Source organism: Microcaecilia unicolor, chromosome 6, assembly GCF_901765095.1.
Source record: "Microcaecilia unicolor chromosome 6, aMicUni1.1, whole genome shotgun sequence".
Lineage (NCBI taxonomy): Eukaryota > Metazoa > Chordata > Amphibia > Gymnophiona > Siphonopidae > Microcaecilia > Microcaecilia unicolor.
Window position 1 is genome coordinate 200,528,251 of NC_044036.1, and position 27,240 is coordinate 200,555,490.

The following is a 27,240-nucleotide window of genomic DNA, read 5'->3' on the forward strand; positions in this document are numbered from 1 at the left end:
TAGCCATATCCGCTATGGTATGCAGGAAACACCATGTAGTCAGATGATGTAAGATACTGACCACATAACTGTAATGCTTTGCCAGCACAGCATTCGTGTTCACGCAGAGATGTGCCTTATAAGGCCTTCCTTCATTGTGGATGTCACAATGGCGTCAAAATAATCAGCCCTCTATCTGTGGCATCAAAAGCCAGAGGAAGTACTTTTTTGTTCACACCAACCACAGTAACTGTTTGCATATATACTAAGTAAATCAACTGTGTGACAGGAGATCAGAAAAGGCTGCAGGAGGAACAGTAACAGCACAGCTTTGCTTAAGTAACAGAAGAAAGTGCTGTTAATATAATGAGATCAAGGACTTCAGTTCTGGGACTGATGCAGAGAAAGGGAGCACATTAAGAAGGTGACATAGCTCAAGAGGACAGTCTGTAAGTACTGAACTTTCTGTTGAGCTGAGGCAGATCCTTATATTAAACCAGATAGAATCTCCCAGGGTTTGTGCTCAAGGAAGAAGATACCACATATTTTTTGACCTGTGGATTTTTTCCATCAATACTAGACAAATTACTGTAGCTGCCTTGTTAGTCTAGCAAAAGAAAGGCCATTAACGGCTAGATTCTGTATATGGTGCCTGAAACATCTGCATGGAAAAAAAAAATGCCAAGGCGTATTCTCTAAAGTCTGTCTAAATTTGACAAAATAGGCTTAAATTTCCACGCAGTATATAGAATATGCCAAGCAACTCTCCACGTGACCAAATTTGGTCATGGCCATTTAGTCCATGTTTTACTTGGTGTAAAGCTCGATGCCTAAATTAGGTGCAGAGTGGGTGTTGATGTGCATAGATTTTAGAAATGCCTACACCCAGCCCATGGCCACATCCCCTTTTCAACTATGCGACTTAGCATTTACATGCACCACGTTATAGAAAACACTTAGGGGTCCTTTTACAAAGGCACGTAGGCACCTATGTGCATTTAACGCACGTCAAATTGGCACTACCACCCAGCTACCACACGACCCGGGCAGTAATTCCATTTTTGGTGCGTGCCCAAAACACGTGGTAAAAAATATTTTCTATTTTCTACCCCAGGGTGCTTACCCAGTGGTAATCGGTAGTTGGCGCATGCTGGGTGCTTCCTGCCCAGTTAGCACATAAGACCTTACCGCTAAGTCAATGTGTGGTGTTAAGGTCTCGGGCCAAAAATGGTTTTCATTTTGCCGCACTTCTATTTTCCGGCATGCTCAGGAAATAGACCAGCATGCGGCCATGCCCCTTAGTGAGTTGAGCACATAAATTTTAATTAATACCAATTAGTGCTGATAATTGCTTGTTAACATCCAATTGACAGCACTGATTAGCTAATTAACTGTTAATACACATTGTTATGGAATACATGCAGAAATTAAGGCACGATACATAGAATCTCAGGGTAAATAACCATTTTCTGTTCGCCTAATGAAAGGACTATAACTTCTGTAAGCTAGTTAAGTAATGTATTAAGTTAGCACAATATTTGTTTGCTGATTGACTTGTATTCCCTTCCATCAACAATGTAGTTTTGATATATGTTGATATAATTCTAAAGAAAATGAAGTGATGCATCTAATTGAATTATTTTTATAAATAACATGATGACTGAGGCTTCCTTTCAAGCTAGTATTTTGTAACATTGGTGTTGAATACAGTAATTCTTTTATATGATTTTACAACAGTATTGGTTTCTGCTTCATGGAACACTGTACATAAACATCTCACTAGCAGTACAACATTGTACTGAACTTCCACAGGAAATAAACTGTACTTCCTCATGGCAGATTTTACACAATTCTCTTCTGTAGTCTTACTGTGCTTTCATGAAAGGAGATCAACAGAGGGTAGTACGATTGAAGTTAGTATGTAACTAATATGCAAGGTATGGCTATGTCATGGCATGTTTCATTCTCTTTATGTTTAAAAGGTTTTATTCTAATTACTGTTACAGAAATGTGCCAGACTACCAGCATTAGGATTTGGTTTATGAATAGGTACAGCACAGAGATGGTGAACATCCATCACAAACAGGTTTTCAGGACTTTTGCAAGGAGCATTCTTGAGCTATATTTGCATGCAAGTTATCCAAGAAACATAATAGTTTGCACAATTTGACTAGCCTGAAAACCTAATCTGTTTGTAGCATGAAAGGATTTAATGCTTACCTTGACACAGGCCAGAAGCATTAACAGTTTTTTTTTATTTTGGAGGTAATTATAGAAAACCTTGACTCAATTTATATATACATAATGGACTTATATGTGCAAAACAGAATATGTAAGGAGTGAATTTAGAAACTGTACAAACATGGTCAGCAGTCTTCATCATGAAGTCTGAGGATAGAATTAAAGATCTTAGTATGTACGGTTTGGAAAAAGATGCGGACGAGGGGAGATGTGGTAGAAATGTTTAAATACCTCCGTGGTATAAATGCACAGGAGACGAGTCTCTCAATTAAAAGGAAGATCTGGAATGAAGGGGACATAGGATGAAGGTGAAAGGGGACAGACTCCGGAGTAAACTGAGCAAATACATCTTTATGGTGGAGGTCGAAGAGACAAAAGCTATATCTGAATTCATGCAAGCTTTGGACAAGTACATAAGATCCCTAAGAGAGAGGAAGGGATAGTAGATGGGATAGTTGTGCAGACTGGATAAGCCATATGGTCTTTATCTGTCTTCAATTTACTATGTTTCTATGAATGCAAGGCAGAATATAGGATTTTGAGATTACAGAAAAGAGCATACTCTGAGGAATTCTACAAAGTGTACATGAAATTTGCATTTATCATAGTAAATAATAGCAAAGACCTGTATGGTGCATTCAATCTGCCCAACTAGGAGGCCAGAGTTGTATCTGCTGCTCCATTTAAGTTATACCTTTCTATGCCCTGTTTAAAAGTGCTAAGGTTATTTTGCTTTGATTCCATCCTCTTTCTATATTGATCCCTATATTTTCCCTCCTTAGCTAGTACCCTTTCTCTCTTATGCTCTTATGACATTGATTGTTTGTTTGCTGAATTGTTGTTTGTTTTTATAGACTGTTGTACGCCACATTGAGCCTGCTCATGGGTGAGAATATTGTGGGATATAAATGCTATAAATAAATAAATCCTCTGTGCTTATCCCACGCATTTTTGAATTCTGTCACTATTTTTGCCGATGGTGATAAAGTTTTGCTCCTGTAAGACAATTACAGGAGCAAAACGTCATCATCAGAAGTTTAGGAGCTTCTTGAGGCTTTTCCTCCAGCAACAGTCTGTGTGTTGACTTATATTTACAAGAAGAGAGCCCCACATATTTATTTATTGTGACTATTTTTGTCTCCACCAGGAGGCTATTTCAGGCATCCACAGCCCTCTCCAAGAAAAAGTATTTCCTCATGTTACTCCTAAGTCTCAAGTCATGTCCTCTAGTTCTACTACTTCCTTGTAGCTGAAAAAGATTAGTTTGCTTGTTAATACCTTTCAAGTATTTAAACATCTGTATCCTATCTCTCTTGTCCCTTCTTTCCTCTAGGGTATACATATTCAGGTTTTCAAATCCCCTTTCATACATTTTTTGGTGCAAACCCAATACCATTTTTGTTGACGTCCTCTGAATTGCTTCAAGTCTTTTTACGTCCTTAATGAGATGTGGCTTCCAAAACTGAATACAGTACTCCAAGTGGGACCTCACCAATGACCTGTACAGGGGCATTAATACCTTCTTTGTTCTGCTGGTTATATTTCTTGCTAAGTAGACTAGCATCTTTCTGGCTTTGGACACTGTGTTGCCACATTGTTTCACCACCTTGAGATCATAGGTCACTGTCACCTCAAGATTTTCTCTAGTGGTCCATGCATATCTCAACATCCCCCTCCTCCACCTCTCCCTACGTACAGCTCCTTAGGATTTAAACTTCCCAAGTGCATCACTCTGCACTTCTTTGCATTACATTTTTATAGTTTTATAATAGCAGCACCTTGATGTTTTCACTTGTGTAGGACATTTACACCTGTTCAAAATCATTCGTAATCACAGACTGACCTAGTGCAGAAAGCTTGTGTGATTGTTGAGATTTGCTTACCTCTCTGAGATACTAATCTGCCCACCCAGGGATAAAGCTTCACTTTGCTATTGTGAATATATGTTTCTAAAACTTTCCACTGCTATGTCTAAGAGGACTTGTATATATCCATATCACCACTAATTATAAAATAGTGCTACATACATGTATATGCCACCCCACCCCACCCCCATGTGAAGCCACTCTTTTTGTGCATATGTGCCTTTATAAAATGGCCCAGTATATTATGTATCATGACACATATACATATATCATCAGCAATGCTATACACATTTTATATTTTATAAAAGACTCAGGGTGGAAGTTATCAATGTGAGCTACAGTAAATATGTGTTATTTTCCTGTTCACCCCAGTTTTAAGTAACATATACACTTATTTTCGAAAGAGAAGGACGCCCATTTTTCAACACAAATCAGGAGATGGGCGTCCTTCTCGCAAAGTCGTCCAAATCAGCATAATCGAAAGCCGATTTTTTGACACCCTCGACTGCTTTAAGTCGCGGGGACGACAAAAGTTCACGGGGGCGTGTCGGCAGGGTAGCAAAGGCAGGACTGGGGCGTGATTAGGAAATGGCCGTCCTCGGCCGACAGAAAAAAGAAGGGCGTCCCCGACGAGCACTTGGCCGACATTACTTGGTCCATTTTTTGTCACGACCAAGCCTCAAAAAGGTGCCCCAACTGACCAGATGACCACAGGAGGGAATCGGGGATGACCTCCCCTTACTCCCTCAGTGGTCACTAACCCCTCCCACCATAAAAAACAAGTTTAAAAATACTTTTTTCCAAGCCTCTATGTCAGCCTCAGGTACCTGGAGCAGTTGTAGTGGGTGCAGTATACTTCAGGCAGGCGGACCTGGGGGGGGGGGGGGTTGGGGGTTTCAGCACACAAGGTAAGGGAGCTATGCACCTGGGAGCAATTTGTGAAGTTCACTGCAGTGCCCTCTAGTGTGCCCGGTTGGTATTCTGGCATGTGAGGGGGAGCAGTGCACTACAAATGCTGGCTCCTCCCACGACTAAAGAGCTTGGATTTGGATGTTTTTGAGATAGATGTCTTTGGTTTCCATTATCGCCGAAAACCAAGGACGACCATCTCATAAACGACCTAAGGACGACCATCTCTAAGGTCGACCTAAATGTCAAGATTTGGGTGTCCCTGACCGTATTATCGAAACGAAAGATGGACGTCCATATTGTTTCGATAATACGGGTTGCCCCACCTCTTCGTGGCACCATCCTTAGAGATGGGCGCCCTTAGAGATGGTCGTCCCCGTTCAAAAATGCCCCCAATGGTAACATAGTAGATGATGGCAGAGAAAGACCTGCACAGTCCATTCAGTCTGCCCAACAAGATAAACTCATATGTGCTACTTTTTCTGTATAACTGACCTTGATTTGCATCTGCCATTTTCAGGGCACAAACCATAGAAGTCTGCCCAGTACTAGCCCCACCTCCCAACCACTAGCCCCACCTCCCACCACCGGCTCTGCCACCCAATCTCCGCTAAGCTTTTGAGGATCCATTCCTTCCGAACAGGATTCCTTTATGTTTATCCCACGCATTTTTGAATTCCGTTACCGTTTTCATCTCCACCACCTCCCGTGGGAGGGCATTCCAAGTATCCACCACTCTCTCCGTGAATCTCATTGCAGAAAATGGGACCTGTGCTAAAATAGCATGAGTTAGTAGTGAAATAACATATCTTACAGTAGCGCACCTTGATAACTATACTCCTCAGCATTCACCAAGCCTGGGTGAATGACAAAAGTGCTGTGTGCATAGATCCCATAGGTAGTTAGCTTCTTTCAGGAGCAGACTGACCATTTAGACAACCGGGCAGAAGTTCTAGTGGGCCCAGACCCCCCCCCCCCCCCCACGGCTTCTGCTGCACACTACAGCTCCCTGAGCCTCAGTGGGCCCTCCCCAGTCCCACCTTAAAGGGCCCTAGTAGTCTAGTAGCATCTGCGGGGGCAGGAATAAAACCACTCTTTTCTGCCAACTACCGCTATTCTGCCTAGCGCTGCACCACTGTTTTAAAAATGGCTGCCAAGACTCCCTGCAGCAGTCTCACAAGACTGTCAAGACCTGCAAGACTACCATGGGAAGTCTCGGCAGCCATTTTGAAAACACGGTAGCATCGGATAGAATAGCAGTAGAGGGCAGGAAAGAGTAGGGTTCTTTACTGCCCCCAAAGAAGGCACTAGACTCAGTGGCATACCAAGGGGGGGGGGCGGCGGTGGGTGCGGTCCACCCCAGGTGCACGCCGCTGGGGGGGCGGGGGGGGGGGTGCCGCGCGCCTGTCCGCTACGTTCGTTCTGTGCTCCCTCTGCCCCGGAACAGGTTACTTCCTGTTCCGGGGCAGAGGTAGCATGGAAACGAATGAAGCGCACAAGCGCGCGGCACCCCCCCAGCGGCGTGCACCCGGTGGGGGTTTCTTTTGCTCGGGGGGGGGGTCATGCTGCACCCGGGGGGCGGGGCGCATCGGCGATCCGCCCTGGTTGTCAGCCCCCCTAGGAACGCCACTGACTAGACTACCAGGGCCCTTCAAGGTAGGACCAGGGAGGGCCCACTGAGGCTCAGGGGACTGTAGTGTGTGGGAGGGGTTGCCAGCTGTGGCAGTAGTGGGGACTGTAGTGTGTGGGAAGGGGGCGGTGGCAGCAGTGCAGCAGTGGGGGGGGGCAGCTGGAAGCAGCCAGGGGGGCCCAATGACCTTTACTTCCTGAGGTCCTAGATTACTTTCAGTCCATCCCTGGCTTCTTTATATCAATCTACCAGTGTGCCCCAGCTATGAGCTATATAACAAGGTCTAGGGTTCAGAAGGTTTCTGAGTTTTTTCAAATTAATTTATTGACCTTACTGCCTGCATTGCCAACTACAGGAATTCTTAAAACACTATTTCTGGCTTTAAAGTCTCTGCGGAGACTGTGAAAAGAAGTATTAGTGACAATCAGTGACTTATTTTTATGCTTATGTTAATTAGTTTTGATATACTACCTTTCTAGACATGATATCAAGGCAATTTAAAATATAATATCTTTATCAAGAATTCAAAAATGTATAGAAGGTAAAACACTGATATACTATTGACAACAAAAAAGTGTATTATCGCTATCCACCTGAAACACAGTTGTGTTGCAGTATAAAGAATATATTTAAACAGAACAAGTCTCAGTCATCCAGGGTGAGATTGCATATTATCAAACACCCTCGAATGGACCTCTCATCGTAGGCTTACCAACCATGCCCAGAAAAACAGCAGTGTATAAACTCCTGAAAAAAAAAAACACAGAGAAAACCACTGCTTCAAAAACCTGGAGGCTACAAACAAACTGCTAATGAACCTTGTTTCAAAGAGGATGCAAAAAACTGGAGAAAACTAAGTCTTTATATCACTAAAAGTGTTTCTATAGAAAAAAATACTTTAAGTGGAAGAAAGCCGAACACTTGTCTGTGCTGGGGAGTCTACATATTGGATTATCCATGCATCATGCAGTGTCCATTAACTCACTGTTCACAGTTATGCATACCACCTAATGAAAATAAAGCAACAATCGAAGGTTTTGCAAGAAAAATTAATTGAAAGAGGCTGTCCAAAGACTACAGTTAAGAAAGCTTATAAGAGAGCCCTATATATCATTTTGAGTGGTTGTTAAATCCCAAACGCCAATGGGAAGAGAAGAATAACAAACTATCAGGTGAATTTTCGAAAGAGAAGGGTGCCCATCTTCTGATACAAATCGGGAGATGGGGGTCCTTCTCGCAAGGTCACCCAAATCGGCATAATTGAAAGCCAATTTTGGGCGCCCTCAACTGCTTTCCGTCACGGGGATGACCAAAGTTCACAGGGGCGTGTCAGCAGGGTAGTGAAGGTGGGTCTGGGGCATGCTTAGGAGATGGTCGTCCTCGGCCGATAATGGAAAAAAGAAGGGCGTCCCTGATGAACACTTGGGCGACTTTACTTGGTCCATTTTCTTTCATGACCAAGCATCAAAAAGGTGCCTGAACTGACCAGATGACCACCGGAGGGAATGGGGGATGACCTCCCCTTACTCCCCCAGTTGTCACTAAACCCCTCCCACCCTCAAAAAAATCTTTAAAAATACTTTTATGCCAGCCTCAAATGCCATACTCAGGTCCATCGCAGCAGTATGCATGTACCTGGAGCAGTTGTAGTGAGTGCAGTGTACTTCAGGCAGGCGGACCCAGGCCCATCCCCCCCTACCTGTTACACTTGTGGTGGTAAATGTGAGCCCTCCAAAACCCACCACAAACCCACTGTACCTAAATGTAGGTGCCCCCCTTCATCCCTAAGGGCTATGGTAGTGGTGTGCAGTTGTGGGTTTTGGGGGCTCATCACCCAAAGTAAGGGAGCTATGCACCTGGGACCTTTTTCTGAAGTCCACTGCAGTGCCCCCTAGGGTGCCCGTTTGGTGTCCTGGCATGTGAGGGGGACCAGTGCACTACGAATGCTGGCTCTTCCCACGACCAAATGGGATGGTCCAATTGAGATGGTCGTCCCCGGTTTTCGGCGATAATGGAAACCGAGGACACCTGTCTCAAAAATGACCTAAGGATGACCACCTCTAAGGGTGACCTAAATTTCATGATGTGTGGTCAGTACCAGTGAGAACTTACATGGGGCATCAGAAATGTGGAGCATGCTCAATTTGTATTGTGATGGACCTCTCAATTTTGGTGTCTGGTGCATCTCCGTTGGTTCCAGGTACAATGTTCAACTACTTGTGTTTTTACATGTGTAATCTATAAAATGACGTGTTCATGTGGTTAAATATACATAGGACAAACTAAATGTCAATTAAAGACACAAATGATAGAACACAAGCATTGTATCACTAAACAGAAAATTGAAGCTCTATTAGTCTGTCATTGATTGCAAAAACAGCATCATTTTGAGGATTTTACCTGTATTGCTATTGATCAACTATTTGCCAAAAGGGAAAATGATATTTCTAATATCTTCATCAGCAAGAAAAATGCTGGATTTATAAACTACAGACAATATACTCTGACAGCTTGAATGGCCCAATAGCGTGAAAAGCATTTTATTAGTCATTGGAGTCTTTGACCAATGAGAGAAGAGTATTGGGTATCCTCCTTTTTTATTGGTGAAATGCAGTAGTGGCATTCTTTTAAAACACTGAAGCCATTTTGAAGAATTCTTATTTCCCCTCCTGATGCAGTGCAACGAAACAGGAGGTGGCCTATATCTCTTATTGAGGTGGAAGAGTGATGTGAATTTATTTTCACTATTGTAAAGTATATGGAAGATGGCATTAGGTGGTATGCATACCTGTGAACAGTGAGTCGATGAATGGATAGTTCAATTTGTGGACTCCCCAGCACAGGTAAATGATTGGCTTACTTAGATTTACATTTGGGAAATAGTTTTCTAGTAAAACATTTGAAAGAAAATAATGCATTGTTATCAAAAGATCTGTTTACTGAAATGCAAGAATGCTAATACAAACATTAATGGAGAATATTCAAAAGCATGGATTAATGAGACAAAGTCAACATGGATTTAGTGAAGGGAAATCTTGCCTCACCATTCTACTGCATTTCTTTGAATGTGTGAACAAACATGTGGATAAAAGTGAGCAGGTCAATATTGTGTATCTGGATTTTCAAAAGGCATTTGACAAAGTACCTCATGAAACACTCCAGAGGAAATTGGAAAGGCATGGGATAGGAAGTAGTGTTCTGGATTACAAACTGGTTAAAGGATAGAAAACAGCGAGTAGGGTTAAATGGTCGGTATTCTCAGTGGATAAGGGTAGATAGTGGGGTTCTCCAGGGGTCTGTGTTGGGACTGGTACTTTTTAACATACTTATAAATGATCTAGATATACGAATAACTAGTGAGATAATTAAATTTGCCGACAACACAAAGTTATTTAAAGTTGTAAAATTGCGAAAGGATTGTGAAAAATTGCAAGACGACCTTATGAGACTGGGAAACTGGGCATCCAAATGGCAGATGATATTTAATGTGAGCAACTGCAAAGTGATGCATGTGGGAAAGAGGAACCCAAACTATATCTATGTGATGCAAGGTTCTGCGTTAGGAGTCACCGACCAGGAAAGGGATCTAGGAGTCATCGTTGACGATACTTTGAAACCCTCTGCTCAGTGTGCTGCGTCAGCAAAGAAAGCAAATAGAATGTTAGGTATTATTAGGAAAGGAATGGAAAATAAAACGAGGATGTTATAATGCCTTTGTATCATTCCATGGTGTTGCGTTCTCGAGGGCCTTGGCATTCTGTCAGGTCCTCGAGGCAGGACTGGAGTTCGTGAGCCCTTGGGCCAATACCGAGGAGCGGCAGCGGCAGGCAAGACCACCTCGGGACTGGAAACACAGAAGAGCAGTACTGGAACTCTGGACTGTAGTAGTACAAGGCAGGCAACTAGAACAGATGAGACAGGAACAGCGTCACCTGCACCTAGCCACCGTTCCTCCGGAGTTGAGCTCCGAAGTGCAGGCGGCCGGCAGGACTTGCAGGATAAGGCAGGAACTGAAGATCCAGAGGACCCACCCCGGGGTCTGGGATACACGAGGGCGACAGGGCACGGAACTAGACTCAGACAGTGTGCTGCTGCACAGCCACTAGCAAGACCCAGAAGACAGACCAAGGAACACAAGGCGTACAGAAGCTAGCAGGAGCAAGGACTAGGGCAGCAACACACTAGGCAGAACGGGGATCCGGGAATACCCACAGGGTAAACCCTCTAGCTAGGTGGAGACAGGATACAGGAATAATCACCCAGGAAAACACACTAGCCAGACAGATACAGGATTCAGGATATACCCACAGGATATACAAGCAGGGTAGGCACACAGGCTAGGCAAGGCAGGGTTCAGGGTAAAGACAGCAAACCAGGAATAACAGGCCAAGGGTCTTGGGCAGGCAGCACAGCAAACAGAGTAACCAGGAAGAACAGGCCAAGGGTCTGAAGCCACAGTCATTCCACACACTGACTGGGGAACCCACAAAGGCTGAGGCTTCGCATACAGACAGAGAACAAACCCGGACAAAGGCTTCACCCCAACCCAGGGTAAGCCAGGAACAGAGGCTTCACCCCAACACAGGGTAAGCCTGGAGCAGAGGCTTCACCCCAAACACAGGGTAAGCCAGGAACAGAGGCTTCACCCAAAACACAGGGTAAGCCAGGAAGGACCCGCAGTCCACAGACAGACAGTGGCAGGGAAGACCCCCCACGGAAGGACAACAGAGACACAGACACAGAAAGAAACTGGGCTGGAACCCAGAGAGAGGCTAAGCAGTAGTGCAGCAGACACTTACTAACCTGACCTGGCCTAAGAGCATAACACTTATGCAAAGGCCCTGACTGCAAGCACAGCACTTCCTTATGAAGGCTCTCACTGATGAGTCACCAGCAGTAGGACAGAATCAGGAAGCACACTGACCCCAAAGAGAGGCTTGACACACATAGGAAGTGAGCCCACAGGAAAGACAAGCAGGAGCCATCTTGGAAGCTGGCACAGAGCCGGTGGCAGCCATCTTAGATGCTGGCTCCCTAGAGAGGCATAGCCCACACAGGTGAGGTCTAGGGAAGCAATCAGCACAGAGACTAGAGACAAGACAAACACAAACACAGACAGAAGCCAGCAGAGCTGCTGACCCCCAGAAAGAAGGTAAGGCTGAGGGTGGTCACGGCCACAGACGTGACACATGGTGCGACCGCACCTTAAATACTGTGTGCAGTTCTGGTCACCGCATCTCAAAAAAGATATTATGAAATTAGAAAAGGTACAGAGAAGGGAGAAGAAAATGATAAAGGGGATGGGATGACTTCCCTATGAGGAAAGGCTGAAATGGCTAGGACTTTCCAGCTTGGAGAAAAGACGGCTAAGGGGAGATATGATAGAGGTATATAAAATAATGAGTGGAGTGGAATGAGTAAACGTGAATGGATCGATTGTTTACTCTTTCCCAAAATACTAGGACTAGAGGGCACGCAATGAAGTCACAAAGTAGTAAATTTAAAGTGAATCAAAGAAAATATTTATTCACTCATGTGTAATTAAACTCTGGAATTTGTTACCAGAGAATGTGGTGAAAGCAGTTAGCCAAAAAGGTTTGGCTAATTTCCTAAAAGAAACATCTATATGCCATTATTAAAATGGACTTGGGAAAATCCACTGCTTATTTCTAGGATAATTCTAATTCAGGGAAAGTCTCATACTGTCACCAAGGTATTCTGGTTTCTCCCCAATGCTAGTTATCCCTTGGGTTGTGACGATTATAATCATAGACTGACCCCCAGCCTGCCTCAATTGTGCTCTTTTTTCCTTTTTATGTTTTTTAATCTTATTTTCTGTTTTTCTTTTTCTGAGCAATGCATATATTCTCGAGACAACAATCTGCTTAGAATTGTGTTTTGATATCTGTATCTCAGATCACTTATTCGACGGTTTAAACAAGAAACCGGCTGTGTGTTAACCTTTTAACACCCTGGAGGAATACGGTCCAACACTTATCTGAGTGTCCTGGTGTTGGTGCTGGTGTTGCCTTTTTTTGGCCAAAAATGGATGTGCACAAAACAAAAATAGGTGTGTGTCCATTTTGGTTCTGAAACCTTACAACCACCCATTCACTTTACTGGGCAGTAATGGTCTACATGAATGCAAATGCCGATTACCCGTGCCCAAAACAAAAATTGGGGTGGGTCCATTTTGTTTCTAAAACCTTACCACCACACACTTTACTGGGCAGTAATGATCTACATGAATTCAAATGCCGATTACCGCTTGCGTGCTGCAAAATAAAATTATTTTCCAGCACGCATAGTGGATGTGCATAAAAAATGGAATTACAGCCCAGGCCACACTGTAGTCAGGCAAAAACTTCAAACTGACGTGTGTTGGGTGCACGTAGATGCCTATGCAGCTTAATAAAATGGTCCCTATTTTATTTTTGTTACATTTGTACCCCACGCTTTCCCACTCATGGCAGGCTCAATGCGGCTTACATATTGTATACAGGTACTTATTTGTGCCTGGGGCAATGGAGGGTTAAGTGACTTGCCCAGAGTCACAAGTCGCTGCCTGTGCCTGAAGTGGGAATCAAACTCAATTCCTCAGTTCCCCAGGACCAAAGTCCACCACCCTAACCACTAGGCCTATGTTAATACTAACCTAAACATGACCAAATGCAATCACAAAACAAAGTGAAACTTACCTGCACTGCATACAAACACTATAGCCTTATAAACTATACCTAAGTTCTGCAGTTAGCCTTGGGAAGCTAATGTACTTGTCAGTGTGGATTGACCCACTCCTACCCCATTGAATCTAAGATTAAAAAAAAAATCTGTGTCCTCATCCTCCCCCTATTTTTTTTTTTTAAGTTTAGTCTATAACTCAAAGTGAAGTACATTCGGGCATTTCCCTTACATCTGAGGCAATGGAGGGTTACAGAAAGAAGGTATACTCTAGGTTTAAGAAGTAAGACCTTTGTTGGGTCCTCTCTGCCTTAACCCCCTGGTAGAAGAAAGAAAGGTCCCTTGCTGGGCCTGAGATACCTTACTCTGCCCAAGACAAGGTCAACATCCTAGTTTGGTCTAGTCATCACCTCACTGACCATGCCCTCCCCTCACCTGATAAACCCTTTCACCTACCCCAGCTGCAACTCTCTAAAGAAACATAATGACTGATTTGAACACAATTTAGTAAATATTTTCCTACGAGAGAGAACTAAGCTGTATATTTTTTATGGTTAATAAATGAAATTGGCATCTTTTAAAATAATATTTAGTCCTTTTCATCAGTCATTGTATATGAATAATATTATCCAAAAGTACTAGGAAAGCTTGAAATGTGGAATTAAGTTGGTTCCTTTTCTTAAAGGAAGATCATAAATAAGGTAAAGAGTTTGTTGGACATCTTGATAAGGCAAAGCAACTGATATACAGACTTGATGAGGTAGCTCAGTTTTTTCAAAATAGCTTTGGTTTTTATCCAGGGAGATGCATGGACTTGAAGACTGGGTTTTCATGGGAAAACTAGGCCTCTGTTTATCTGAGTAATCCTGGGAGCTGAACTTTTGTTCTCTAGTGATTGAAACAGAATGCTATCATTAACATACCTAGCTGTACTCCACATTAAGGCCAATATTTTGGAAAAGTAACCACATTTACACATATATATCACATACATAAATCAATTCTGATTTCTGTCCACACCACAGAGATTTCAAGGATATGGTGGGTATGGCTTGGGCACATCTTGGGAGGGATTGAAGTCTACACATGTATTCTACATTTTACAATGAGAATAAACATGCATGTGGAAAACTATCCTCTTTGAGCCTTTTATATGTTCAAAAGTGCATATAGGTTTTTAAAAAGTACTTGCTCCAGCCAGGTCTTTATAAAAGGGAATAAGAGAGTCATTCTCCTTATTCCCTTATAGTTGATTTCTACCTCCAAAATGAAACCACATTAAATTGAGGCCTCACTACTTAGAGGGAAGTTATTAATGTTGGCTACTGTTAAGTTGAGTTATTTTACTATTAGCCCAAGTTATTAGTGACTAGGTCTCACTACACTACAACAGGTACTTTAGAAAAGGCTCTTCATTAGCAGATCCTTTTTCTAAAATACTACCAGAACCGAGCATGTACTGGCCTGGACATCTCAGTTTTGATCTCCACATTCTAGGGCTTAATTATCAATCTGGGCTACCTTTAAGATATGTTATTTTACCACTAAGTCATGCTATTTGAGCACGTCTAATTAACTAGGGTTAATAGTAAAATAACTTAAGGTTAGCCCATGTTGATAATTTCCACCTTAAAGTCCAATAAACCAATAGGATAAAACTAGAACTAAAGCTATAATAATAATAATAATAATAATAATAATAATAATAATAATAATAATAATAATAATGCAGTGGTAAGAATATTCTAAGCCCTCAGTCTTATGTTTTAGTTCAACTTTATTTGCCACCTCATCCAGCTGGAGCTAAGGATGCAGACTGGGGTTCTGAATTTACCCTAACGCATGTATGGGTTAGAGTTATGAATTATAGTGAGGGGATGCCATCATTTTGTGATATTATTTATTTGGATTTAGCTCACATTTGTTTTTCAGAGGTAACTCAAAATAAGCTACATTCTGGCACATTAAGTACATCCCTGTCCTTGGATGACCTACAATCTAATTTTTGTACCTGAGGCAAAAGTGACTTGCCCAAAATCACAAGGAACAGCAGTGGGATTTGAACTGGGCACCCCTGGATATCAAAAGTCTGCTATTGAGATAGACATGAAGGAAGCCACTTCTTGCCCCAGGATTGGTAACATGGACTGCTGCTACTATTTGGGTTTCTGCCTGGTACTTGTGACCTGGGTTGGCCACTGTTGGAAGCAGGACCATTGGTCTGACCCAGTATGGCTATTTTTATGTTCTTATGATGAAACCAGGACTGGATCAGCATCTTCAGGTTAATCTGAATGAGGTGGTAACTCTCTATATAAGCAGTTTTTCCATCAAAAAGTCTTTCATAAATTGTAAAGGTGAAAATAACATACAAAGAACAAGACTCAATCTTGCAGTAAAGGAAAATGTTCCTTTATCTTTTCAGTTGCTTTGAGATAAAGTCTAACATATTACCTATCAAGATTTCTCTCTTAAAAGTCTTATTGATATCAGCTGCTTCTTATATATACTCAGTTATAATTGTTATGAAAGTGGTAATGTTCATATACCAGATCTTCAGACCTTTGCCCTAGTACCCCTATACATTTGTATGCTGGAAATAATCAGCTCTGGATAACCAGCTATTTACTGAGAATTATTCTTTAAACAAATGTCTAGATTTTCCTTCTCATTTTGAGTTGCTGTTTCAGCAGTCGGCCTATTTATCTCATCAGACACCTGCTTCTAGAAAGCATAGCCAGTTCGCTATAGCACTGCTTTGAGTCATTTATATACACTAAATTTAGCATGTAGAACCCACTCTCTATCTCAGTTGATAACACCCTCATCCTCCCCGTCTCATCTGCCTGCAACCTCGGGGTCATCTTCGACTCCTCCCTCTCCTTCTCAGCGCATATCCAGCAGACTGCCAAGACCTGTCGTTTCTTCCTCTTTAACATCAGCAAAATTCGCCCTTTCCTTTCTGAGCACACCACCCGAACTCTCGTCCACGCTCTCATTACCTCTCGCCTTGACTACTGCAACCTACTCCTCACTGGCCTCCCACTTAGCCATCTATCCCCCCTTCAATCCGTTCAGAACTCTGCCGCACGTCTTATATTCCGCCAGAATCGATATACTCATATCACCCCTCTCCTCAGGTCACTTCACTGGCTTCCGATCAGATACTATATACAGTTCAAGCTTCTCCTCCTTACCTACAAATGCATTCAGTCTGCTGCTCCTCACTACCTCTCTACTCTCATTTCCCCCTACGTTCCCGCCCATAACCTCCGCTCGCAGGACAAATCCCTCCTCTCAATACCCTTCTCCACCACCGCCAACTCCAGGCTCCGCTCATTCTGCCTCGCCTCACCCTATGCCTGGAACAAACTTCCTGAACCCCTACGCCAAGCCCCCTCCCTACCCATCTTCAAATCTTTGCTCAAAGCTCACCTCTTCAATGCTGCCTTCGGCACCTAACCTTTTGGAAATCTAGACTGCCCCACTTTGTACACTTGTCTTTTAGATTGTAAGCTCGTTGAGCAGGGACTGTCCTTCTATGTTAAATTGTACAGCGCTGCGTAACCCTAGTAGCACTTTAGAAATGTTAAGTAGTAGTAGTAGTAATTGGCAGCGCAGCCACGTTGGCACACACTGCATGGTTACCACATGGGTAGTGCATGAGCCCTTACCGCTAGGTCATCGGCTGACAGTAAGGCCTCAGGCCATAAATAGATGCGCACTAATTTTAATTTCAGCGTATGCCCATTTCCCAGTCCACCTGTGTTAAAGAGTGGCCCAGTGCACCAACAAGACACACCCACACTACCATTTATTTATTTATTTGTTGCATTTGTATCCCACATTTCCCCACCAATTTGCAGGCTCAATGTGGCTTACATTATGCCGTAATGGCGATCGCCATTTCCAGATAGAGAATTACAAGTGATATTGCATTAAGGCACATAAATGTTACAGTAGAATACAAAGTGGTATTGCCTTGAAGTTCCTGAATGATAGAGTGAATTATCAAATAGGTTAGATTATCAACTATAGAAAGTTCAATTCCGACATAAGAAATAATGTTAATTTCTGGCATGAGAAATAAAGTGGTAGTGCGTATTGTGTAACTTTCATTTGTAGCTGCGAAGGTTATCAGTCTGATGTAAAGAGTTTGTTATTGTGTAGTTCAGGTAAAGTCTAGTTTCCTAGTAGTTAGGGTGGGTAATTGTGGTATGCCTTCTTGAACAGGCTGGTTTTCAGTAGTTTTCGGAAGATTGTTAGGTTATGCATTGTTTTTATGGCCTTTGGTAGTGCGTTCCATATTTGCGAACGTATGTAGGAGAAGCTGGATGCATATGTGGATTTATATTTAAGTCCTTTGCAGCTGGGGTAGTGGAGATTCAAGAATGTACGTGCTGATCTTTTTGTGTTCCTAGTTGGCAGGTCTATAAGGTCTGACATATAGTTCGGGGCTTCACCGTGAACGATTTTGTGCACAAGGGTGCAAACTTTTAACACAATTCGTTCTTTTAGTGGGAGCCAGTGTAGTCTTTCTCTTAGGGGTTTGGCGCTTTCGTATTTCATTTTTCCAAATATGAGTCTGGCTGCTGTGTTTTGGGCAGTTTGGAGTTTCTTAATGATTTGTCTTTGCATCCGGCATAGATGGCATTGCAGTAACCATAGGCCACTTTCTACCACAGCTTTGTAAAAGGACCCCTGAGTTAACCAGGCATTGTTCTGAATATCATCAACAGGCATACCCAGATTATCAATGCATTGAATATGAGGAGTTAGTTCAGTTCACGGCTAGAAGCAGCTTACAAGTCACTTACTACCATGGGCTGAGTATAGAACACTGAGTGAGCTACTATAGATAAGGGAATTTTAGGGATATGCATAGACAAAAAAATTGTTATCAAAAAATGGGGCTTTTCCTCCAATTCATGTTGATTTTTTTTCAGCTTGATTCACACATTGATGTTAGTAACAATGTTTAACCCATGTCCAAATATTTTAATGCATGCAAATTTACTGTACATAGGGGTCCTTTTACTAAGCTGTGGTAAAAAGTGGCCTATGGTAGTGTGGATGGGTGTTTTGGGCATGCGCTGGGCCATTTTTTACCATGGCTGGGAAAAGGGCTTTTCTTAATGGGTTGGGAAATGGGTGTGCACTGAAATTAAAACTAGTGCACACCTATTTACGGCCTGAGCTTTTACTGCCACCCATGGACATAGCAGTAAGGACTCACTTGCTACCCATGCATTACCATGCTGATTACCACTGGGAATGCCTCCACAGTAGAAAATAGAAAATTATTTTCCATTGTGGAATTCAATGCATGCGAAACTCAGAATTACCACCGGGCACATGTGCTAGCCCAGTAGTGGTGCCAATTTGGCTTGCACTACCTGCGCATTAGCCCTCCCATGCCTTAGTAAAATGTCCCCCTTAGTATTTTGTAGGTTCATGTGAATATAATTACTTTTGCACTTTTTGGGGGGAAGGGGAACTGCCTTAATGAATTGCATGTGTGCTATTGAATCCACATTCCTAGGGAATTTATAAACTTACGCAATATTTTAGGTCTATTCATACATTTTGCTCATGTCCTTATTGTGCAGCCTCCCAATATAGAACACTTGCTCTCAGAGATATGAATTCATTGGTGGGGAGGGGGGCAAGCCTTCTGCAAAAATAATTTATGAGAATTTAATCCCATAATTGTAACAAATGATATACACACAATGAGGGTAATTTTATTTGGAAGTTACATACTTTGGGGTCCTTTTAATAAGCTTAAAAGGGCTTATCACAGGACACGCAATGCTCAAAGCTATTTAACTGACCAGAAACTGCCACTGACTGGCTAAATAGCATTTTGGTGCCTAACCATGAATATTCAGTGCAAGAAAACTGGTTACTTCCGCTGAATATTCACAGCGTCAAAAATTTCAACACTGACCAGCTAAGTTTAGCAAATCAGACTGTATAAATAGCAGTCCTACCTTTGCCGCTATTAACTTAACCGGCCAGTGCTGAATATTCGCTTAGTCGGTTAATTTAGTGCTGGCCAAAAGAACCCCGGATATTCAATGCCGGTCACCAGAAATGTCCTGGCATTTAATATCTGGGGTCAACGCTGACAGTGGCACTTATCCAGGTTGCCATCCACCGGCTGAATATCACCCCCATAGAGTCCAAAAGCCAATTTAAAAAAATAAGTCTTCAGACAGGACTTAAATGTTGAAAATGAAATTTCTGAACTAATGGAGGGGGAAGGGAGGCCATTCCACAGTTTGGGAATCTTAAAGAAAAAATTGAGGTCCTAGTGAATTCATGGTATGCTCTTTTGGGGAATGGTAGAACAAGTCCGTGTGCATCAAGAGATCTGAGACAGCAGGTTGTAGTATAAGATATAAGTAAGGATGAGAGATTTGGAGGCATATTTTCAAAACACTTAGACTCACAAAGTTACACAGTAACCTATGGAACTTTGTAAGTTGAAGTGCTTTGAAAATGAGCCCCATAGTGGAGTACCTAGATGAATAGTTTTATGGGCAATAGATAAAATGTTAAACTGAATATGCAAATGAACCAGTAGCCAATGCCGTTTAGTCAGTAAAGGGGAAGCATGATCAGACTTTCAGGTTTTGCACAGTGGCTGGGCAGTTGAGTTCTGGAGTGTCTGGTCTATAAAATTGGGTTTTAGATATCCCTGAATAGATTATATTACAGTAATCGAGTGATGATATTATAAATGCCTGAATCTGAATATGAAGCAAAGAAAAGTCTAAATAGTTGTGAATTCAGTGAAGTCTTCTTCTGAGTAAGAAGAAACTTTATGTTATGGCCTGGGAGATTTGTTTCTCAAATGTAAGCTTGCTATCAAAAATTACTCCTAAATACTGAAAAGAGTTTCTTGTAGGAATGGGCATTTTGAACAGTATTGGAACAACTGAAGGTTTTGGTTTTGGATAGGAACCAGTAACCCAACAGGTAATAGTTTTTGAAGCATTCAGTATCAGTTTGTGCTGAGGAAGCCATTTTGAAAGTGCACCGTTTGCATTGGATCAGGATTAGGAGAAAGAGAGGAAGTAGACAAAAATCTAAAGTATATCATTTGCATAGAAAAAAATTGGATATTAAAACTTTGAATTAAAGTCGTCAAAGGGGCTCAAATAAGAGCAGTAACAAGATAGAGCCTGAGGTACACCTGAAAGCAAAGGAAAATCAGAAGAAGAGGAAGAAGGTGTAGACACAAAGATGGATCAGTCTGTTAGATAAGAGATAACTAGTTAAGAACTGTGTCAGATTTGCTGAAGACGAGAGAGTATGAGTGAATGATCCACCAAGTCAAATGGCGCTATTACGTCAAGAGAAATAACAAGAATTATATCATCCCCATCAAAGGAAGTATAGACCTGATTGAGTAGAGCTATAATGATAGTTTCTGTGCTATGGTGTGCATGGAAACCCATTTGATGAGGATGCAGTGTGGATAACTGATCACAATGAGAGGCCAATTGGTTGAATACTATATTTTCTACCAATTTAGAAACAATACACAGATTTGAGATGGGATGGTAGTTTTCTGGGATGGGTCTAAAATTAGCTCAACAATAGCTCTTTTTCAGGAAACAAGGGCATATCGAGCAAACTCTGGGATAACATTTGCAAGCATAGTGGCCATAGTGGCAAAAGGTCATTGGTAGGCAATTTTCAGCCAGCGAGATGGTAATGGGTCTAATAAACAGATGGAATTCATTTTCACTCAATGCATATTACTAAGTCGATGTTGGAGTAGAAAGAAGTGCATTCTGTAGTGGTATCAAACAGGGACCATCCCTGAACTAGTGGGTATGTTTGAAGATGTGATAGAGAGTGTTTTCTCTATGTTGTAGTATAAATGCCATATCCCCTACTTTTGGGACCTTTCGCTTAGCTGATCACATAGTTCCATGGGCTTCTCACCCTGAAGGCCTGATGCAGTAAAGTATGCTACCATTTAACTCAGTGGTTTACTCTTGACTTTCTGGTGATAAACGTACTCCTGATGCAGGAAGAAAGACTAGCACAGGAAAATCAATGTACAATAAATGCCTGATCTTTGCAACACAACAAAACTAAAGAACGTAATGGACATAACACAACTCTTCCGTTGTACGATTCCCTAGTTTGGATGTGCCACATGAACTTTATCTTACCACAAAATCACCTTGTATTTGTTTACACTGGAGTCTGTAATTCCTCTACTGTACTATGTAAGCCACATTGAGCCTACAAATAGGTGGGAAAATGTGGGATATAAATGTAACAAATAAATAAAATAAATCATTGCATTAAAATATAGGACAATAGACATGGAAAACACATGCAAATAAAAACAAATTCTGATGTAAAAAGGATGTGCTAAAATCTAGCAGAGGTTTCTTTGTAGCACTGAATTATTATGCCAACTCAGCCTACATAAAGAGAAACTGCAGGAGCAGAGGGTGATCTGAGGTGAAGTGTGACACTTTGCTGTAAATCAACTGTGGATTGAGTATGCATGGATTAATGAGACAAAGCCAACATGGATTTAGTCAAGGGAAATCTTGCCTCACCAATCTATTACATATCTTTAAAGGTGTGAAAACATGTGGATATAGGTGAGCCAGTCGATATTTTCTATCTGGGTTTTCAAAAGGCATTTGACAAAGTATCTCATGAAAAACTCCTGAGGAAATTAGAAAATCATGGGATAGGAGGCAATGAGGCTCATTTTCAAAGCACTTAGCCTCCCAAAGTTCCATAGAAACCTATGGAACTTAGCCTCCCAAAGTGCTTTGAAAATATGCCTCAATGTCCTATTGTGGATTAAAAACTGGTTAAAAGATAGAAAACAGAGAGTAGGGTTAAATGGTCAGTATTCTCAATAGAGAAGGATAGATAGTGGGGTTCCCAGGGGTCTGTGCTGGGACCGCTGCTTTTTAACATATTTATAAATGATCTGGAGATGGGAATAACTAGTGAGGTAATTACATTTGCTGATGACAGAAAGTTATTCAAAGTTATTAAATTGCAAAAGGATTGTGAAAAATTGTAAGAGGTCTTTACGAGACTGGGAGACTGGGCATCCAAATGGCAGATGACTTTTAATGTGAGCAAGTGCAAAGTGATGCATATGGTAAGGAACCCAAACCATTGTTACATGATGCAAGGTTCAATATTAGGAGTCACTGACCAGGAAAAGGGTCTAGGTGTCATTGTTGATGATACATTGAAACCCTCTGCTCAATGTGCAGCAGTGGCTAAAATCAAATAGAATGTTAGGAATTATTAGGAAAGGAATGGTAAACAAAACTGAGAATGTTATAATGCCTTTGTATCGCCCCATAGTACGAGTGCATCTCAAATGCTGTGTGCAGTTCTTGTCACTGCATCTCATAAGTACATAAGCACATAAGTATTGCCATACTGGCACAGATCAGAGGTCCATCAAGCCCAGCATCTTGTTTTCAACAGTGGCCAATCCAGGTCACAAGTACCTGGTAAGATCCCAAATAGAAATAAAGATATAGTAGAATTAGAAAAGGTACAGAGAAGGGTGACAAAAATGGTAAAGGCGATAGGACAACTTCCCTATGAGGAAAGGCTAAAGCAACTATTGCTCTTCGGCTTGAAGACGAGATGGCTGAGGGGAGATATGATAGAGGTATATAAAATACTGAGTGGAGTGGAACAGGTAGACGTGAATCGCTTGTTTACTCTTTTCAAAAATACTAGGACTAGGGACACACAATGAAGGTACTAAGTAGTAAATTTAAACAGAATTGGAGAAAATATTTCTTCATTCAATGAGTAAGTAAACGCTGGAATTCGATCTTAGAGAATGTGGTAAAAGCAGTTAGCTTAACAGGTTTAAAAAAAGGTTTGGCTAATTTCCTAAAATAAAAGTCCATAAGCCATTAATAAGATGGACTTGGGGAAAATCTACTGCTTATTTCTAGGATAAGCAGCATAATATTGGTTTTACTGTTCTGGAATCTTGCCAGGTACTTCTGACCTGGATTGGCCATTGTTGAAAACAGGATACTGGGCTTGATGGATCTTCAGTCTGTCCCAGTATGGCAATGCTTATGTTCTTATGTTATGTTCAAGATCCTGGTGGCTCAAGCAGGCTGTACAACACCAAAACAACTGTCCCTGGTGCCTCCCATCCCATGACCCCACCAAATCTGTCTTTGTTGCCCAAGTGAGGCTTCAGATCCCCACTCCCTGACTCTATAAAACCTGCCCCTGGTAGCTCAAATAGGTCCACAGATCCCCTGCCCCTCAACCCCCAAAACTATCCCTAGTGGCCATAGTGGACCTCCATCCCATATTCCCCGTTGCACTTGCCGATCCCCTATGCACCTACACTGCCATCTTGCAAAATTGTGGTATCTGACTGTCAAATCTCTCGAGACATCAGGGGACAGAACACTGACCCTCTAACAACATGTTTGGATATATCACTGGGGAACAGTCCACAATATAAGGCAATCCTAGGGAACCATTGCTCTTTGTGGTATACTGACCCTTAGTGATACATCAGGATACATCACCACCTACCCTCCTCTCTTCCTTCCCGTTCACATTAATTGATTTGATTTGCTTACTTTATTTATTTTTTGTCTATTAAATTGTAAGCTCTTTGAGCAGGGACTGTCTTTCTTCTATGTTTGTGCAGCGCTGCGTATGCCTTGTAGCGCTATAGAAATGCTAAATAGTAGTAGTAGGTCAAGCACCACCAGTTTATAAAATGACAGTGCCAGAGGTAGAAGTAAGTGGGTATCATCCCTGCCTCCCAACTTTTGGATGTGCACAGAGATTGAGTGGGAGTTCCCAGAGATATGGGTAGATGTCCACTTGGGTCACAAGGGCCAGTTGGAGGGTAAGGAAACCCATGGGCTCACTTTGGCTACCAATGACAATTTTTATGGAGCAAGGAGTTGGGTTTGGAGGTGCGGTGTGGTGGGCTGTCAAGTGGGAAAAGGTTTTATGGAGTTATGGGGTGGGAAGGATAGAAAACAGAGAGAGGGTTAAATGGCCATTTTTCTCAGTGGAGGAGTGTGAATACTGGAGTGCTACAAGGATCTCCATTGGAACTGGTGCTATTTAACATATTTATATATGATCTGGAAATCAGAATGACAAATTAGGTGGTTAAATTTGCAGATGACAGAAAACTATTCAAAGTTTCTGAACACATGCACACTGTGAAAAATTGGAGGAATACCTTAGGCATTTAAATCGCAAATGAAATTTAATGTGGACAAATGCAAACTGATGCACTTTGGGAAGAATAACACAACAGCAACCCAAAAGGAGTGATACAAAAAAGAAGTGAGGATTCCAAAAAATGTGTGTTAAAAAACTTTAATACGGATACCAGTTCCAGTCACAGAATTGGATAGCTATTCCAATCACAGACTTGGCACAGCATTGTTTTGTCATATGTGCAGGGCTGGTCTTAGGCAGGGGCAGTCGTTCAGAGCCCCACGCTCCTAAGGGCCCTGCATCTCTGGCACGTCTGTCCTCCTGTCTTGAAATACCTCCCTGCTCCGTACCTTAATGTTCATCTGTATTTCGGTAGAGAGCATCAGGCAGCGGCAGCGATTTTCATATCCCATCAGCTGCCGAGCCCAGATGCTCCTCGTTGCAGGGTCCCGCCCCCATTTGATGCTACTTCCTGCTTCCACAAGGGCAGGATGCAGCAGCAAGGAGGCTCTGGGCTCAGCAGCTGACAGGATATGAAAATCACTGCACTGTGTGCTGCTCTCTGCTGAAATGTGGTGGGTGCACATCAAGGTACGGGGAGAGGTGAGGCTCTGAGAGCTCTAAACTTCTTTTTAAACTCTGATAAATTATGGCTTATGGTGGCGGGCGTGGGGGGCACAGGCGGGGGCAGTGGTAGGGGCACGGGTGTGGGCGGGGGCATGAGCAGGGGGCCCCACTGAACTGGGCTGCACAGGGCCCCGCAAATGCTAAGACCAGTCCTGATCATATGTGCCTGCTTCAGGAGTCGAATTACCATTTGTGTCCTGAAATGCAAGTTATTCAGTGCACATCCAAAAATGACATAAAATATCCAGTGCAGATCAGTGCTTGTATGAAAGAACAGCCAGTGTTTCATGAGCCAGATGAACCCACCAGCATTTCGCACATTCGTGAGGTTTGGACTTCCTCTTTTTGTTGAAGAACATGACAAATCATTGTTACTTGATGCTAGGGTCTACCATAGGAGTCAGCACCCAAGAAATAGGTCTAGGTATCATTGTAGACATTATGTTGAAATCTTCTGCGGCAGCAGCAGCCAAAAAAGCAAACAGGATGCTAGAAATTATTAGGAAAGGGTTAGAAAATAAAATGAAGAATATTATAATGCCTCTGTATCGCTTCAAAGTACAACCTCACCTTGAGTATTGCATGCAATTCTGGTCGCTGTATCTCAAAAAAGATATAGCAGAATTAGAAAAGATTCAAAGAAAGGCAACCAAAATGATAAAGGGGATGGAACTCCTTTCATATGAGGAAAGCAGTTAGGAATCTTCAGCTTGGAAACGAGAAGGCTGAGGGGTGATATGATAGAGGTCTACAAAATCCTGAGTGGTGTAGAACAGGTAAAAGTGATTCAATTTTGAGAACGACATGGGGGGAGCCATTGCTTGCCCTGAGAGTGGTAGCATGGAATCTTGCTACTAGTTGGGATTCTGCCTGCTACTTGTGACCTGGATTGGCCACTGTTGGAAGCAGGATGCTGAGCTAGATAGACCATTGCTCTGACCCATTATGGCTATTCTTATGTTCTTGTATTCCTGTCTTTATAAAATAGCACTTATGAAGGCACCTCCTTGTCCTCTTAAAACAGACACCCTGTTATAAAATTATCTTCATTAAGAATGTATAAGAAAATTATAGTTTATTTTTAGGTTATTTTTGAACTTTGGTGTCAAATTTTTGAATGTTCTACCAGTTCATTAATTAATAACCATTTTTAATGTATGTCAGAACTGTTTAATGCATTCAAATTACCTAGTCAATTGGTCACATGTTCAATCATTTTATCTATCCAAGAACTTTGTTGCAAAATTGGAAACCTTGTGCAAAGGAGGAGGAAGAGAACAGGCAGTGAAAGTAAATGTTTTCTAACAGCGGCACCATTCCTAAATGACCTTTACAGAAAGATTAACCGTTCTTGAAAATGCACACAAGGAACAAATAGTCTTTAATTCAATTTGAGATAAGCTTAACCTCTCTGTCCACCCGAGTTTACTTGAAACAAACAGATTTGCTTATGGAAACTGAAAAACAAATCACACCTTGTGTTTACTTCCAAGTGCCCTTTGGTTATAAGAACTGCTATGGGGTCCTTTTACTAAGCTGTGGTAAGCACAAATGTGTGCTTACCGCAGGAAAAAAAATGCCTTACCATGGGGCGTGCTGAGGTGTCCCATGGTAATTTTTGAAATTTAAAGAAGTATTTATTGAATAATAAAAAATTTTTTGGATGTGTGTGTGCTACCCATGAGCTAAAAATTAAAATTATTTTTTTAGCATTGGGGGAGGGTCTATGGACAGAGAGGGGGCAAGTTCAGAGCTAACTGGTTAGTGCAGCTACATTGCCATGCACTAACCAATTAGCGTATGTTTAGAACGTGAGCCCTTACCACCTACAAAATAGGTGGCAGTAGGGACTAACGCGCTAATGGGAAAATTAACATGTGGCTATTAATACTGAAAATGGGAACATTGACCATTTTACCCCTGCTGTAAAAATGGTCTTAGCGTGCTGGATATAAGTACACGCTAATGCCATTTTTTACCACAGTTTGGTAAAAGGGCTCAACAGACAGTAATAAACTGGGCTTCTTAGCATTTAGGACTAGATTATATCACGCGGAAAAAATAAGTGCTGAAATAAAA

The 27,240-nt window shown here is 42.0% G+C and overlaps 1 protein-coding gene across 1 annotated transcript in view; it reads left to right on the forward strand.

Moving 5' to 3' along the window:
• Positions 1–281: 281 nt before the first annotated feature.
• Positions 282–27,240, forward strand: part of RGS13 (regulator of G protein signaling 13) — a 75,093-nt gene continuing 48,134 nt past the window's right edge. Inside the window, exon 1 of the mRNA XM_030206911.1 lies at positions 282–428. The gene's annotated coding sequence lies outside the window, so the exon portion shown is untranslated. The remainder of the gene's footprint in view (positions 429–27,240) is intronic.